Source organism: Hippocampus bargibanti, linkage group LG05, assembly GCF_051943395.1.
Source record: "Hippocampus bargibanti isolate YZ-2025 linkage group LG05, ASM5194339v1, whole genome shotgun sequence".
NCBI lineage: Eukaryota > Metazoa > Chordata > Actinopteri > Syngnathiformes > Syngnathidae > Hippocampus > Hippocampus bargibanti.
This window is the reverse complement of record NC_142738.1, coordinates 21009270-21022388: the sequence shown is the minus strand read 5'-3', so window position 1 is coordinate 21022388 and position 13119 is coordinate 21009270.

Here is a 13119-nt window from a genome sequence, read left to right as displayed (position 1 = left end):
GCGGGCCGGATTTGGCCCGCGGGCCTTGACTTTGACACCGGTGAGATAGTGAGTCGTGGGGTAAGGCATGCAAGTATACAAGACATTTGCCCCAGGTCTCCAGGGCTGGTATGATGGATGACCCAAGCGTTCATATGTGAATATCTCTCTGGGTCTTAGAGTACGAGTAGACCTTCTTGCCAGCGATTCCATTCCACTTTGTGACTCGGTGTCCGATTCCACCAACTCCGCCGGCGCTCCTGCATCACCCTCATTATCATCCATTACAGGTTGTTCCAGGCTTCCCTCAGCAGGCAGGGTGTCAGCTGGTGTTAGTTTTGGTAATGATGCCGGTACGACCAACGGAAAAGCTTCCTCTAGCTCAGACATGGGCAAACTACAGCCCGCGGGCCACATACGGCCCGTTAGGCTTTTTAATCCGGCCCGCCGAATTTGCCCAAATTATAGTAAAAACAGTGTCTGAAACTCATGACAGGGCAGATAACTGAAAAGTTGCATGCCCCATTTTTCACAACTTGAAGCACAATGAGACAACTAATCACATTAAAAAACATTGTCACAAAGTATAAAGTTTTTTATTAAATCAAGAATGGACCTAATGTTAAGCAGATTCCTTACTTACAGACAGTGTATTGTAGGTGTTCAAATACCTGACATGTTTCGGCGACTACTTCCGCCTTCGTCAGAGTGTCACGGATGTTGCTGTGACGCGCCATTTTCAGCTGGTGTTGCTATGAGGGCGTGACCTACCTGTCAGAACTGACAGGCAAGCCACGCCCCCCGCTGTCCGCTCGTCCCTCCAGAATGCTGCTCCAGGTAGTAGAAAGCATGTAAGCTCCCTCATCCCTGTTGATGGTCCTTGGTCCTCGCTTTCGGATTTCAATGGCCTCCCTGATCCAGCGCTGATGTTTGTTGTCTTCGGTGCGGATGACTCTGGCCTTCTCCCAGTCCATGATGTGGTTTTCTCTTTTGCAGTGGTCCGTGATGGCTGATCTATGGTGCTCCTGTTGTGCTTGTTCTTTTATTGCTCTTGTTTGGATTGTTGCCGTCTCCTTCTCGCACTCGTTCTTGTGCTCTTTTTTTCTTGTATTGAAACTCCTTCCTGTCTCCCCGATGTATGATTTATTGCATGACTTGCATGGGATTTCATATATTGAGTTACATTTGTTTTCCGGGAGTATTTTGTCCTTTGGGTGTACCAGGATTTGCCGGAGAGTTGTGTGTGGTTTGACCGGTGTGTTTATGTTGTGTTTCCTCAGTGCCCTTTGTATGCGTTCTGTGATTCCTCTTATGTACGGTAGTGTTACCATTGCTCTGTGTTCTTGTTTGTTTGTTTGCTTTTTCTTTCTTCCCTGTCTTGTGTTGTGAAATAGCAGGCATTTTAGGCTATTTTCCGGAGCAATTACACATCAATAAATCTGCATCAGCAATTAGAATTTGTCACTATACGTGATACTGCAAACACTTAAAAATAAAAGGAAATTTAATTAAGTCCACCAAGAATATGCAATCTTTAACAAGATTTTACGCTAAATTACAAAATGTCAGTTTAATATTTTAAAGAAAAACAACAAGACGTTCACAAAACGAACTGTTTGTTGAAAATAAAAGTAAACAAATCTTTTTCATTTGTTCTTGAGAATAGGCCTACCTACATGCGACAGCGAGTTGTCCTCTCCTTCAGCCATTGTGGGTTAAAAAAGCGAGTAGATATACTTGGTTTTTCTGCTAAAGTTTCCGGGTCTGATCTGTTGTAGCTTGGTTGATTTGCATAGCGCTGCCTCCGCTGAGGGCTGAGGTAAAGTGAGTATCCAATCACAGGACGCGTACATGTCATGTTCAACGCGAGGCCCTCTAGCTGGCCTTACTGTGCCAACTCGTGATCTGATTGGCTATCGCAAACTATATACCAACTACATGTGCCCGTTCATGTACAGCGCACAAACACCCTCACTGTTGATTCTGTAGAATAATATATATATATATATATATATATATATATATATATATATATATATATATATATATATATATATATTTTTTTTTTAGAAAAAATACTTTTTTAATGAAATTGACTTTTATAATAATTATGATATTGATGTCTGATTATGTTAGGCCAGCAGAGAAGGCCTTGCTGGCTCTGACGGCCCACCACTGATATATTGTATATATCCTCCATATTCGCGCATGCGTATGCACGTCTGCACGCTCGTGTGTGTTGTGCTGGGAACTACAATTGACATCCCAAAATCCAAATTCATCAGCCACAATAGATATATAGCCACAACATATATAGAATCGCCCAACAAGTCCCCGATTACTTTAACATCTTGAGGATGTCTAAAAATTATTATTTTGAATACCTGTGAACGACGAGGAAAAGACGACACGAGACAAACATGTTAATCAGCTTCACACAGCGGCATTTATGACTGACTGCGCATGCGTGAGCTGAGCCTACATTGTCTTCCTCTGTTTCATTCACAGGCGCGTAGCGCCCTCTCCTGACTTGGTGGTCTAATCGAATAACATACAGTAACGGAGGTCGTTTTGAACCCCCTACAATCTCATTTAATTTGACCTTATTTCACCACTGCTGCCTGGTCTTCCCATGCATTTGCACCAAACTCATCAGATCAGCCTTTGTCTAGGGCACAGGTCACAAAGTCAAGGCCCGGGGGCCAAATGTGGTGGGCCCACGAAAGCAAATGTCCCATGTAAACGACAATATTATTCGCTATATTTTACTTCAAATTTGAAAACTAGTTATTCATTATTTTGTTGTACGCTCTATATGTAATAAGTGGAGGGAATTAAACATTCTAATGGCTTCCCCAAATTCATAAAGGTCCCCGAGAGGAAACCGTAACTACAATGTGGCCCACAGGGAAAAAAGTTTGACACCCTTGGTCAGCATGAGATTGTCTAAAATGTCTTGATAGGATACTTTTTGGCTACGAATAGGCCGTAGGTCCCAGCATTTGTTGTACATATGCAGTGTCCCGAAACATTGAAATAATTAACCCATCTTATATCAAGAAGAAAAAAAAGGATGTTCTTGTCACTTGGGGTGACTGACCATTTTTCACTTGTCAACTAACAGATAGGAGTGGACCATGGTCTTTCTCACTCACAGCAAAGCCAACATCACCCTTGAAGAATTTGCTGCACTGCCAAGCATCTTGCAAGAGAATCAGAATGCCAGGAATCTTGTCCCGCAAATAGAGGAGAGAGTGTCCGCTCTTGTGAGAGAGCTTTGTAATGCATCGTGGGAGATATAAAATACACACACACACACACACACACACACACACACACACACACACACACACACACACACACACACACACACACACACACACACACACACACATAATATATATATATATATATATATATATATATATATATATATATATATATATATATATATATATATATATTATATAGAGACAGAGAGAGACAGGAGCCCATTTAACTAAATGCTAACTAAATGTATTTATTTCCTTCATTCCCTTACCAGGCCCTTACCAGGCCTCAAAAAAAGAGCCCATCACTATAATTACCCAAATAGTAGACTATACTAACCAAATAAGTAGGTGAAGAAGAGACATCACAAAAAATGAAAATGGGTAATATAACCAAATTAAGAAATGAAACAAAATTGAAAAGAGAAAATAGCAAAAATGTGATAAAATACAAATTATGAGGCATGCCAAAATTAAAAGATAATAGAACAAAATTGTGGGGTTAAGAAATATGACAATACTAAAAAGAAAACATAACAAAAATGTGATAAATGCAACTCATGAACTATGACGGTATTCCATTTCCCTCATGGCCCGTTTCTGGAGACTACAATCATTTTATACCCTCTCAACCAACGGAACATCGACACGTCCATCTGACTCTGTGACTTCCTCTTGTGGCAACATCACATACTGGCCCCCAGGTGGGAGCGGTCCAGCAGCCTTTTCTATCAATCGAACTGTGAGGGTCCTAATACATGGAACACAACAACATCCACAAAGCACCATGATAGCTGCGAAAACGGCAACAGACTCCATCACAGATGCAATTAAACCCTTCCATGACCCAAACATATTCATCCAATTTGACCACCACTCAGTATTGACACCCGAGTGTTCTTTCATCTTTTTAGTCAAAGTCCGCAGTCCGTCCAAGTTGTTGGGAATGAAACAATTTTCACACACATCATTTTCCTTTGCTAATAACATGTCCAGCGCCATACGATTTTGAAAGGCCATCAACGATGTTGCTGCCAATTGTTCGTGTACTCCCGCCAACGATTCCTCAGTATAATAACCAAGACACGGGACATTATAATTAATGTAATTAATTCTGTCCACATTTTTATTTGGGGTGACTCACACAAAAATACTCTCAAACCCAGATGACACTTGGTCAGCCAGTGATACCTTGGTTTACGAACCCCTTGGCTTACAAACTTTTAGGGTTACGAACATTAAATTTATGGAAATTTTACCTTGGCATACGAACTATTTTTCGGGATACACACGGAGCTGCCACAATGAGTGATGTGTCGTCCGCGAACGAGCCCGTTCTCCGAACAAGAAAATGGCATGTTTTGTTTTTTTTTTATTGAGGAGGATTGATGTCTTCTTTGACGCCCAGACTAGCCACCTTCTGTCACTCATCCAGCAAAATTCACAGAGGGCGTCTTCTTCATCTCGAACAGCTGCAGTCCCCGCCATTGTCGGTCCTTGGCTGCAAGGTGCGCTTGGCTGCCCTTCTGAACTGTTTGTATGTGAGCACGGAGCAGTTGAACAAGTAGGCTAGTGTGTGATTTTAGTGTGCGGTCGGAAGCGATGCCAACCAAATTGGGTTCCAGAGAGGATGAGGTGATAGAGGGTCACTTATGTAGATGACCTTGTGGTGACCTACACTAGTCAACGAGCACGATGAAAAGCTTATTGATTGTGATTTTTTTTAGTTACTGGTGTTGCTCTAGATCAGGCATAGGCAAACTACGGCCCGCGGGCCACATACGGCCCGTTAGGTTTTTTAATCCGGCCCGCCGAACTTGCCCAAATTATAATAAAAACAGTGTCTGAAACTCATGACAAAAAATTAGCGGACAACAGGGCAGATAACTGAAAAGTTGCCTGCCCCATTTTTCTCAACTTGAAGCACAATGACACAAGTAATCATATTAAAAAACATTGTCACAAAGTATAAAGTTTTCTTTTTAAATTAAGAATGTACCTACTACAAACGCTACCTTGCTTAATTTACGGTAAATGTGCATGGCTAGATTGTGCTGCAGTAGTCGATTGTCATTGTGGTGCACAATGCAAAGTTTGCATTGCTTCCTACGAGCCACTAAGCCCCTTTCATAAGTCTCACGTATACTTTACAGTCACGGTTTAATGTAAATTTACGTTTTGTAGCGTCACATATGTTGTTAGCTTCTTTTGAATCTTTCTTCTGGGCTGAGGTTCTGTGCATCTCTTTTGGAAAATTATATGCAATTGCACGACTTTATAACGCTTGCGAAAGTCCGGAAGAAAGAAGCAGGCTTCTGATTGGCTGCCGTGCCGAGTATGCAAATTTCACTGCAGGTAGCCTATGTCTGTGTGCTCGGCGATGGTACACGTGTATTGTTTGCGCGTGAAGGCGAGGGCGTCAGTGAGGAGTTTGTTGAGCGCGCGGTCAGGACAAACCATCTATGATTTGGCGGAATTTAACACAAGTAGGTATTATTGAGCTTGAATATTTCGTTGTGTAATAATATGTTTTGAATGTTGAAAGGGATTCCATTTTTCAATAAATGTTGATTTCTTTAACTTTGCCCCTTCAATGAAAACTTATTAAAAACAGACGCAATCTTGATGAATCACAGTGCATATGTTATTTTAATCTATTTCCATTTCCTCCTCCAAGTATCTGCGAAATAGTATGTAAACGCCATATTCCTTGAGACAAATTTATTAACTGATCAGGGATATTTTTCACATTTGAAAGACAGTTAATAAATTGGGTTCTTACTGTGCTATGAGGTTTGTACACACTACATTTAAAGGAGAACCGGCACCATTTTTTTGTGTTTCCCACTGACATCAGAAAAACGTTTTATAGCATCTAAAATACCCAAAACAGGCAGGCTGATATTTTTAGTTAAATGAAAAACACCAATAAAAATGACTTCAAAATGAATCCGGAAATGGCCAGTTTCAGAAGGTCCCACCCCCTTGTTCGTGACGTCACGCCAAGACGTCTTGCCTTGCTCGAGAATCAAAACAATGGCTTCAGATTCGGAGAACATGTTTTCTTGTTACTCATCCAGTTATGAATATGATTCAAATAGTTATGAAGAGGAAAACATAAATGTTTGCAATTGATTCAAGGAGTCCTCCCATATCAATTCGAGCCGTCAATGACAGCAATGTAGCACCCAGAAAATGCAGAAGATTGCGCCCAAGCTCTGTTGGAAATGGGCTGATTAGTCAGCTGGGAATTTGTGTCAGCGAATATCAAATAGTTGTCTTGGTGCAACACACAACGATTCACCATGGCGTTATTTATGTGTTTTCTTTCTAATTTCGCCATCAACACGGATCAACACGAAGTTTTCAGACCAAACAAAGTACCCAAAATGCATTGTGTGTCGCTTTCTTGGTCAGGGGCGGTCCAAACGTGACGTCACATGGGCATCGTCATCAACTCGAAAACAAGACTTCGTGAATATTCAGCGCAAGTCTTAGAAGGTAAACTATAGCTATATGCTGTGGAATCTTTGTAAAATATGCTCAGTCAAAGTCATTTGAAGTGATTTTATAAATTATGGACATAACTTGTCCGGAGGCGTCGGTTGTCCTTTAATGCTTTAGGTTTAGTATTTCCGGCCCAAACACTCCCTCCAAATGCTCCTGGCCCGGCCGGCCCCTCTGTCAAATTTTAGAACCCAATGCGGCCCGCGAGTCAAAAAGTTTGCCCATCCCTGCTCTAGATACTCAGGCTGATTGGACACTCTAAAATGTAGAGTGTCCAATCAGCCTGACATGCCTGTTTTTAGAATGTGGGAGGAAAGCGGAGGACCCGGAGAAAACCCACAAGGGCCCGGGGAGAACATGCAAACCCCACACAGGGAGGCCGGAGCGGGATTTGAACTCACAACGTCTTCACTGTGAAGCAGTGGTGCAAACAACTCGACTACAAGCCGCCTCGTTTGAAAAACCACAAATAGAAATTTTACAACAATTGACCGACATTACTTTTCCTCTGATTTCATTTTTTCAGTAGTACAATTTTTTATTTTTTTAATCATCAATATATTTGATTATTAAATATGATGTGCATATTTCATGTTTTAAATTGAATGTAAAGAGACATTACACATAATTTAAAAATAGATGTTACACTAATACCAGCATTGTACATTGTGTTAGGTTCGTTTAACAATCGAAAAATCAAGGAGGAATCGAAAGAACAAAAAGATTATTTCATCTTTGGGATGGTGGAGGAGTGCGCGGCAGAGCTGTTTGGGAGAGCCACCCCATCCCCTTTCAAAATGCTGTTGTGGACTGCAAATTTCCACATTGTGGGACGAATAAAGGTTTTCTGATTCTGATTTGTAAAGACCGGCGGGATGTGACGTCATTGACCGGATGTATAATAAAAACGGAGGTCCGAGAAAATAAAATGATGTTAAGAAAATAAGACAAAGTTTACAATGTGTTCGTATCGTGAATTGCCTTAACACTTTGTCAACAATCTTCCTCTTCTTTTCCTTTGGGCATTTCCCACAACGAATCAGTGTCCTCCATCTCACCCGGTTTTGTGCATCCTCTTCTCTCACACCAGCTACCTTCATGTCCTCTCTGACAGCATTCATAAACCTCCTCTTCGGTCTTCCTCTCGGTCTCCTGCCTGGCAGTTCAAGGCTCAGCATCCTTCTCCCGATATAGTCACTCTCTTTCCTCAGGACATGTCCAAACCATCTCAGTCTGGCCTCTCTGACTTTCTCTCCAAAGCCTCTAATATGAGTTGTCCCTCTAATGTACTCATTCCTGATCCTATCCAACCTGGTCACTCCCAAAGAAAACCTCAACACCTGACATTTTTCTCCAGCCGCTCCAGCCTGCCTGAACACGCTTCTTCACCTCTTTTCCACACTCTCCATTGCTCTGGACAGTTGACCCCAAGTACTTAAAATCCTCCACCTTCTTTACCCCTTCCCCCTGTAGCATCACTCTTGCACTTGGATCCCTCTCATTCACACACATATATTCCGTCTTGCTGCGACTGATCTTCATTCCTTAAAAAAACCTTAAAAAATGTGACATACAAAATTGACATCCTTTTTTTGGAAATGGTAATGGAGAACGAAACCCTGTCACGTAGTATCTGAATAGCAATAGTCATAAACGCAGAACATGTCAGCACTTGGGGGAAAGAACAACTATTTCTTTTGAGCGTACAAAATGGATCAGAGATCTATCTATCTATCTATCTATCTATCTATCTATCTATCTATCTATCTATCTATCTATCTATCTATCTATCTATCTATCTATCTATCTATCTATCTATCTATCTATCTATCTATCTATCTATCTATCTATCTATCTATCTATCTATCTATCTATCTATCTATCTATCTATCTATCTATCTATCTATCTGTCCGTCTGTCTAATTATGTTTGTTTTTTTTGCTTGTATTTTTGTATTTATTTCAGTATTTATTATTATTATTATTATTTATTCGTGGGTGGTGTGTGCTGTGGCAGCCTTCACATACTCCCCCCACATACACTATATATCTAGTACATATGCTTTTCTTCAGTCTTCAATAAAGAAGAAAAGTACAGAAGTAAAAAGAACAACTTGTGATCCAAAGCATACCAGAAAGTGAGGACACCAAGATGCACAAACAAGCAGCAACTGAGGCTGTTGTTCTTTTAGGAAAGACAAAAATGTTCATTCTGCCATGCAAAGGAAAAGCATTTCATTGTTCTGTCTGTCACGATAGGTCCCGTGCAAAGTCAGTTGAATAAATAGACTTGGAAACAGATTGGAATGAATGCATCAGACATTTAAGAGTGATTTGAGAGTTTAGATCTTTTCCCCACAGCACACTGAATGATCTCTCTGGCACAGTCACTCAGGTTGACCGATTGATACTTTTGCCCAATTTTGTAATTGTAGAGTGCCGCACGCTGGTTTTTGGTGCCCCTAGTTGTAGGTCAAGCAAAAAGGCTAAACATGTCAAGTAAAAAATCCCATCCATGGACCCGCTTCCATCACGGATTATCTTCAATAATGTGGAAATAGCCCCTGTTGGTCACATGATCTCCTTTCAGTCTTTGCGGACACTTCGGCGGGGAGACAGCAGACCTGCATAGCTGCCATTCTTTGACAAAGATGCCGGAACGAGACACAGGCAGATCATCACAGTAGCTCTTGGCCGAGACGAGTCAATGTCTTCACTGAACGCACTAAAGGAGGCAATAACTTGCCTTCTTAACTACAGAAGCACGCTGCAAATAAGGCAAATACTTGATATGGCCTGACATTTAGGACATTCTGTGTCTAATGGCTGTCCGTCGCTACACGTGTTGGCAGTAATCCCCAACATAAATCAGATTACATAAAGAGGGATTGAAATATAAAACTGTGTCGTATGTCGCAAGGAAATCCAGCACGTTTGATTACATCGCTTGGAATTGAGAGCTATCGTTCATATTTTGTTCCAGCCTGATATTCTGGTTACCAAGAGGCATTACTGGTATGATGTGCATTCTTCAAAACAGGATGCAGAGGTGCCCGTATAATCACTGATAACACAACTGACTGCATGGTGCAGAATGCGTGACAGAAGCTGCTTATTTTTTTTAGGACAGTTCCTGCGGCAAGGCAATGTTTGACACACATTAGCCATTTGTTCTGTTTCCCACGCTGCTGAATGCCACGTGCAGACGCACACACACACACACATGCACACGCAAACACACACACACACAGGCACACATAGACGCACGCACGCACACACACGCTCACAGACACACACGCACGTGTGCACACACATGCACACACGCACACAGGCACACACAGACGCACGCACACACACACACACACACACACACACACACACACACACACACACACACACACACACACACACACACACACACACACACACACACACACACACACACACACACACACACACACACACACACACACACACACACACACACACACACACACATAGACTGGGTTTATCAGAACAATGTTTCAAATAGCTCCCAGAGGCATGTCACCAATGAGCAAAGGCACAGTTCTGATCTCACAACTATAGTTTCCAAGCGTGTATGCCCACGGCATCGTGTCGGTTGGCGTGTGCGCGTGTCACATTGCAGCTGTTCCCTGCAGGGCTCTGCTGTGCATGTCAGCTGGCCGTCACGGCCCAAGCTCATCCACGTTGCCGCCTATTGTTATCGTGGCGATGTATAGCGTAACAGGCTTTTATTTGATATAAAGTTGTGTAAAAGTGAATGGGCTCCCACTGATTTATCAGTAATAATTTGGAGGATGTCAAATGCCATGTGGAACATTGTTGCTAAATTTAGTATGATCAAGCGAGAATGTTTTTTTGTGAACATTTAAAATAATATCAGTCAAGTGGTTCATCCTGTAATTAAAAACACAACCTTTTGGCCCAAACGATATGTAAAATCTTAAATTTTAAGCTCACACCATGTGTATTAAAGGACAACCGACAACATTTTTTGTTTCGTAACTGACATCAGAAAAACCTTTTATATCATCTACATCCGAAACACGCATGCTGATATTTTTAGTCAAATGCAAAACACTAATAAAATGACTTAGTGTCCCAAAACTTCCACAAAATGAGCTCGGAACTGGGCAGATTCAGAAAGTCCCGCCTACTTGTTCGTGACGTCACTATTGGTCACACACTGCCTTGCTCCAGAATCAAAACAATGGCTTCAGAGAGTTCAGATTCGGAGAAGATGCTTTCTTGTTACTCATCCAGTTATGAATATGATTCAAATAGTTCTGAAGAAGAAAGCATAAATGTTTGCAATTGATTAAAGAAGTCCTTCCGTATCAATTCGAGCCGTCTGGACTCCAATGTAGCGTCCATAAAATGCACAAGATGGCCCACAAGCTCTGTTGGAAATGGGCTGATTTGTTCGCGGGGAATTTGTGTAAACTTCTTTATGCGCGTTACCGAAATTGGCTGCGACACACAACGATTCACCATTGCGTTATTTATGTAGTTTTCCTTCCAATTTCGTGATCAACATGATGTTTTTAGACGAAAAAAAAAGTACCCAAAATGCATCGCTTTCTCAGTCAGGGGCGTTCCCGCCGTGACGTGACTTAGGGCATTGTCATCAATTCGAAGACAAGACTTCCTGAATATTCAGCGTGAGTCTTAAAACGTTAACTATAGCTATATGCGGTGGAATCTTTGTCCAATGTGCTCAGTAGAAGTCATTTGAAGTGATTTTACAAATTACGGACACAACTTGTCCGGAGGTGTCGGTTGTCCTTTAAATTGTCAAGATTAAACGCTGTATGTGCTTTTTCTTTGGCTTTTTTTGACCGACTGTAAAAGTAATAAGATTCCTATGTCATTACAGTGGATATAAAATATCTAAACAACCCTTTTTGGTGATGTACTGTATCAAGTGAAACCAAGAGAATAATAATAATATATATTTTTAAAGTTTTTGGTGTGTCCTCTATTTTCTACATTTCAAATGACATAACCAATATGTGTTTGGGCCATTTTTATGGTCCAAGGAAATTAAAGTTCAACGTAAAGGCCAAAATATCAAATGTTATGATTGGTCAAGCTCAGCACTGCCAAACACCAAAAGGACACCAAACCTCGGGGACACACCAACATACTTTGGGACTGTTTTTTCTTCAACCGAAACTACAGTCCTAGTCAAGGTCGAGAGAATTAGGAGCAGTTCCAAATACCAGTCAGTGTGAACATAAAACCTCGAGACTTCTGAAAAAAAAAAAAAAAACAGTCCTGGAAAAGCCTGACAGAGCAACTGAACTTCATTGCACGTTAATCAAAGGCACTTATAAAGGTAGCAGGTGTGTGCCAACTCCCATTTAACATGAGGTCGAATGTAATTGCTGCTGGAACGGTATTCCATTGATGTGATGCCCTGAACAAGAATACTGCCTGACTGCATGCTATTCCTTTGAAGGTGGTCGGACAATCTTTTTTGGTTGCAACGCTGGTGACTCTAGTTGCAAAGGATTGGGATTGCAGACATCAGGAAGAGTTTAAACCATGCATGATCCGACATACTTGACAGATATTTTTGTCTATCATATCAGATTTACATGTCATGGATATGTGCGATTAACCATTATTAAAGTTACGTATTATTGTTCTATGTTTTTGAACATTTATAATGACAATATCTTCTTCTTCTTTTCCTTTCGGCTTTTCCCTACAAGGGGTCGCCACAGCAAATCAGTGTCCTCCATCTTTAGAGGTTTGATCCGCATGTTTGTTTTGGCCAAGCTTTTACGTCGGATGCCCTTCCTGACACAACCCTCTGTATTTATCCGGGCTTGGGACCGGCACAAGAAAACATATGTCCCTTTGTGGCTACAGGACAAGCAACTCGCTCAGTAAAAGACTCTCAAACACAAAATGGGAATCGGCACAGCAACGTTCAAAAAAGCATATACACAATAAATTAAACTGTAAGTTAATTTCCACTGTTAAGAAAACATCTTTATCATTCAAGGAATAGAAAGAATTCGTCACAATGACTTTCACACGGGCTGTGACACATATGAATGAAGAACCACTGAGTTATTTTCATCACTAACTACTAAAGGTAAATGATGATTGATGCGCGAAATGAGTGTAATAAACACAAAGAACAAAACAGGTACATACTTTATGCCCCAACATGACAACAAAACATCTCACCTGATGTGTCATCCACACTGCCCTCGGCTACAAAACTCCCCCATGCTGCAGTTTTGTCGATGTCGAAAGAGCCAGGGTGAGAAAGCACCAATATTAATTTGAAGGCTGCCGCAGTACACATCACTCGCAAATAAATAATA